Below are 5,641 nucleotides of genomic sequence, written 5' to 3'. Positions count from 1 at the left end.
GCCAGGATTCCCAGATTGTGAGAGGGATGTCTGACTGCTGGTTTAGGTCCAATCCCTGTAAACTGGCAGTAGGACATCCTTTGAGGGGGTCCCAAATTGGAGAAGGTGCAGGCCAGGCTGAGGAACACCCCCTCCCCTGTGCACAAATTTCGTGCACCGGCCCCTAGTATATATATATATATATATATATAAATCACATGGCCATAACACCGTAATGACCAAAAAACTGGTCACCAGGAGGTGTATTGATGGGTCTCACTGGTGTAGTGGGTATGGGGTCCTGCCTTGTGCGGTGGGTCTGGGGTCCTGACCCCATGGTGGGGCAGTAGAATCTGGGGTTCTGCCCCTGTGGCGGTGTGGTGGACACTGGGGTCTCGCGCAATTTTGCACGCTGGGCCTCTAGTTATATATAACTGAAAGAGATCAAGAATGGGTGGCAGACAAAAAGGCAAATGCTGGGTGATTCTATTTAAATGAAGAATCTAAAGTAGTCTAATTCATAGAACAGAAAGTAGGATAGTGGTTGCTGGGGACTGGGGACAGGGGAAGATATGGAGTTGTTTAATAGGTATAGTTTCAGGTTTTTTTATTAACCCTATTTTTATTTATTTTTATTATTCATTTTTACAGTTTACATTCAACATTATTTTGTGATAATGTACACAGTTTCTGGTGTACAGCATAGTGGTTAAACAATCATATACTTTACAGTGTTCCCCCGATATTTCCAGTACCCACCTAGCATCATACATAGTTATTAGAATTATTATTGACTATATTTCCTATTTGTAGTTTACATTCCCATGACTGCTTTCTAACTACCAATTTGTACTTTTTAAAATTATTATAGACTAGAGGCCCAGTGCATGAAATTTGTGCATGGGGGTGGGGTGTCCCTCAGCCCAGTCTGCGCCCGCTCCAATTTGGGACCCCTTGGGGGATGTTGGACTGCCAGTTGGACATCCCTCTCACATTCTGGGACTGCTGGCTCCTAACCACTTGCCTGCCTGCCTGTCTGTCTGATCGTCTCCAACTGCTCTCCCCTGCTGGCCTGATCTTGCCCCCAACTGCCCTTCCCTGCAGGCCTGGTCACCCCCAACTGCCCTCTCCTGCTGGCCATCTTGTGGTGGCCATCTTGTGACCATATGGGGGTGGCCATCACATGTGTTGGAGTGATGGTCAATTTGCATATTACCTCTTTATTAGATAGGATACGTTATTTATCATCTCTTTTGTCATGAAGCCAAGTGAAACATCGGTGAAAAACATCCATAAGCTACTTCTTGCACACTCCCTACTGGGAATCAAATACATAACCTGAGCATGTGCCCTGGCCAGAATCGAATCAGCAACTCTTTAGTGCATGGATGACACTCATCCAACTGAGCCACACTGGCCAGGGCCCAATTTGTCCTTCTAATCATTTCACCTCTTTCACCCAGTCCCTCAGCCCACTCCACCCCTTGGCAACCATCAGTCCATTCTCTGTGTCTAGGACAGTGATGGCAAACCTTTTGAACTTGGTGTGTCAGCATTTTGAAAAATCCTAACTTAACTCTGGTGCTGTGTCACATATAGAAATTTTTTGATATTTGCAACCATAGTAAAATAAAGATTTATATTTTTGATATTTATTTTATATACTTAAGTGCCATTTAACAAAGAAAAATCAACCAAAAAAATGAGTTCACGTGTCACCTCTGACACGCGTGTCATAGGTTCACCGTCACTGGTCTAGGACCACTCTTGGCACCAAATGTCTTGGGTTAGGTTCCCTACAAGTAGAACCTGAGAGAGAGATTCTGGTTCAAGTGACTTATTGAGGGATTTACTGTTAGAAGAAGATGATAGAAGCAGCATAGGAGAGAAAAACTAAGGAAGAGCATGGATTCAAAACTCAGCTTTAGTGTTTTGAATTCATGCTGTTTCCACAGGGAAACTCTGAAATAAATTAATCTCTTGAGATAAGGGACTATGTCAGACAGTCATTGACAAGCCTTCTCCTCATTTCCCTTGCCCCAAAGAGAGATGGCTCCTTTTTTGTTGAGGGCAAATTTCTAAGAAATGGACAACTGTAAGTTGTTATCAACCAACACTGGCAATAGCTGGAAAATGAGTACATCTACTGGCAAAAAGAATTTGGATGTGACACCATAGCATCCCTCATAAAAAATATATACTTTCTGCCATAACTGGTTTGGCTCAGTGGATAGAGCGTCAGCCTATGGACTGAAGGGTTCCGGGTTCCGTTCCAGTCAGGGGCATTTACCTTTGTTACAGGCACATCCCCAGTGGGGGGTGTGCAGGAGGCAGCTGATCAATGTTTCGCTCTCATCGATGTTTTTAGCTCTCTATCCCTCTGCCTTCCTCTCTGTAAAAAATCAATAAAATATATATATTTAAAAAAATACGTATTTTCTTGCCCTAACCGGTTTGGCTCAGTGGATGGAGCGTTGGCCTGCGGACTAAAGGGTCCCAGGTTCGGATCCGGTCAAGGGCATGTACCTTGGTTGCGGGCACATCCCCAGTGGGGAGTGTGCAGGAGGCAGGTGATTGATGTTTCTCTCTCATCGATGTTTCTGGCTCTCTATCCCTCTCCCTTCCTCACTGTGAAAAATCAATAAAATATTTTTAAAAAATACATATTGTTATGGGTTGACTCAGCGAGATAGACCACCGACTCAGAATTTAAATTTAGGAACCTTTATTAAGCTGGCCAGCTGTCTGCAGTCCCAGCACCCCGCCAAAGCAAAGGCTGAACTGCAGCCTTGACTGCAAGAGTCACAGCATATTTATTTGCAAAAACTACAAAGTTACAAAGCCTTGTTTACGCAATTTGTTCCCAACACAGTATAGCATTATCACCTTCCATTCTATGTTTTCCAGGAACAGAGAGCACAGTATATTGAGGAGGGACCATGAGACCATATCTCAAGGCCTGACCTGATGTCAGTACCTTCCTATCTGTCTGTTCCAGGAACAGACAGCACAGCGCACCCCGATATGCAGCCCAGTACATTTTCTTAAGTAATGGAGGACTGCATAGATATATTCTTCATGTTATCTGTCTGTCTATCTATCTATAAATGTCTAATATGCAAAGTGTCCCCTTGGGAGTTCAATTGCTCACTATGTGTGCTGACCACCAGGGGGCGGTGCAGAACGAAGGAAGGCCCCAGCTGGCAGCCGGCAACTGCTAGGGACCCTACCCGTGCACAAATTTTGTCTGTGCAAAGATTTTGTCCACTGGGCCTCTAGTCTTCAAATAATAATACATGTTTACAATTCCTTATCCACAAGTTCAAACCCCAACTAAATTCAAAATGGCTTGGAAAAAAAGTAGATTTTTAATAAATTTGCTACAAACTCTACAGATATATACAAGAGTTGGATTATAGAGTATTATCTCAGACTCAGCTGGGGGTGTTACTTATATATGTCCTCTATTACACTTTTGATTTTTGATTTTAAAAATATTTTTATTGCCGAAACCGGTTTGGCTCAGTGGATAGAGCATCAGCCTGCGGACTGAAAGGTCCCAGGTTCGATTCCGGTCAAGGGCATATACCTGGGTTGTGGGCACATCCCCAGTAGGAGATGTGCAGGAGGCAGCTGATTGATGTTTCTCTCTCATCAATGTTTCTAACTCTCTATCTCTCTCCCTTCCTCTCTGTAAAAAATCAATAAAATATATTTAAAAAAATATTTTTATTAATTTCAGAGAGGAAGGGAGAGGAAGAGATAGAAATATAAATGAGAGAGACTGGATTGGCTGCCTCCTGCACGCCCCCTTTTGGGGATTGGGCCCGCAACCTGGGCATATGCCCTTGACTGGAATTGAATAGGGGAACCTTTACTCTGCAGACCAATGCTCTATCCATGCAAAGATTTTCTTATATTCTACAGGTTGCTCTTTTACTCTCTTGATAGTGTCCTTTGATGTGCAAGATTTTAATTTTGATGTAGTCCAGTGTTGTTGTTTTTCTTTCTTTTTCTTTTTTAGGTAGTCCTATTTTTTTCTTCTGTTGCCTTAGCCTTTGTTGTCATATCTAAGCAATCATTGCCAAATTCAATGCCACGAAGCTTCTTTCTAAGAATTTTAGTCTTACATTTAGAACTTTGATCCATTTTGAGTTAAATTTTTCTATGGTGTAAGATAAGGGTCTAACTTCATTCTTTTGTATGTGGATATCCAGTTTTTTTCAGTACCGTTTATTGAAAAGACCATTCTTTCCCCATTGAATGGTCTTGGCAACCTTCTGAATGGGAGAAAATATTTGCAAATTACATATCTGATAAAGGATTAATATCCACAATGTATAAATAACTACAACTCAACAAAAAAACCAACCTAATTCAAAAATGAGCAAAAATCATTGACTATACATGTAAGGGTTTATTTCTGAGATCTCTAGTCTATTCTATTGGTCTATGTCTGTCTTTATTCCAGCAAGTTGTCTTCCTTTCTGCACTAAGTTTTGAAGCAAGTCCCCCTACTTTGTTCTTTTTTTTCTCCCAGCTGCTTCGGATATTTGGGGCACCTTAAAATTCCATATAAATTTTAGGATTGGGTTTTTCTATTTCTGCAAAAACTTTTTTGGGGTTTTGATAGGAATTGCATTAAATCCCTCGATCATTTTTTACTAGTACTTATATCTTAGCAATATTAAGTCTTCCATTCCATTCCATGAAATGTCATTTTATTTATTTATGTCTTAATTTCTTTGGGCAATATTTTCTAGTTTTCTCTGTACAAGTCTTTTGCCTTTTTTGGTTAAGTTTATTTCTAAGTATTGTATTCTTTTTGATGTTATTAAGTGGAATTTTTTTCTTAATTTTCTTTTTGGATTGTTCATTGTTGGTATAGAGAAGTGAAATTGATTTTTGTGTTGGTTTTGTATTCTGCAATGTTGCCAAATTCATTTATTCTAATTTTTTTTCTGGACTAGTTTGATTTGTAAAACACAGAAAAAGTGTGGCTGCAGGATAAATTCATCACCACCTTGTTCAAGTTTATAGAATATTTTTCTTTGACAAGGTGTGCCTAAAAGGTGGCAACATTTTGAGAAGAAATGCCCTTGTCAAGGAGCTCAACATAGGTAACCTAAGAATTTTTGGCCTAATACTGCCATCAAAGATCCAGAATATATATGAAATTTACAAATCATACTTAAAAAAAGAACATCTCATTTTATAAATAATCCAGAAGATAGGTTTGACTTTTGGGCTAATATTGAGTGATATTTGGTGAGGATATCTGTCTAGATAGAGGCACATACACATAATTTTCATTTCAATAAACATTTGTTTAGTGATGTGTGGTGATGCTTAGACTTTGGAATTTGATAGATCTAGATTAGAACCCTGATTTTCCCACAAATTAGTTGTGTGACCTTTGGCAACTTTCCTAAACCATTTTTTGTTCCTCTTTAAAGGTAGGATTATACGGAGAAACCCAGATGGCGGCATAGTTAAACACTGGAAATTGTTGCCTTGCACAACAACTTCAAAAATACAACTAAAACACGGACATCATCCAGAACCACAGGAAGGCTGGCTGAGTGGAAATTCTACAACTAGAAGGAAAGAGAAAAGCACACTGAGACTCAGAGGAGGTGTGGAAGTACAGAGGTATAGAGGC

At 40.3% G+C, this 5,641-nt stretch overlaps 1 long non-coding RNA gene across 2 annotated transcripts in view; it reads right to left on the bottom strand.

Annotated features, from left to right (window-relative positions):
* Positions 1–5,569, bottom strand: part of LOC107183874 — a 15,317-nt gene extending 9,748 nt beyond the window's left edge. For both annotated transcript variants that reach the window (XR_001514684.1, XR_001514685.1), the window contains exon 1: positions 5,448–5,569. This is a non-coding gene — a long non-coding RNA (uncharacterized LOC107183874). The remainder of the gene's footprint in view (positions 1–5,447) is intronic.
* Positions 5,570–5,641: the final 72 nt, after the last annotated feature.

This window comes from Myotis davidii, unplaced genomic scaffold (genome assembly GCF_000327345.1).
Source record: "Myotis davidii unplaced genomic scaffold, ASM32734v1 scaffold79, whole genome shotgun sequence".
Classification (NCBI taxonomy): domain Eukaryota; kingdom Metazoa; phylum Chordata; class Mammalia; order Chiroptera; family Vespertilionidae; genus Myotis; species Myotis davidii.
This window is presented reverse-complemented; position numbering and strand designations above follow the sequence as displayed.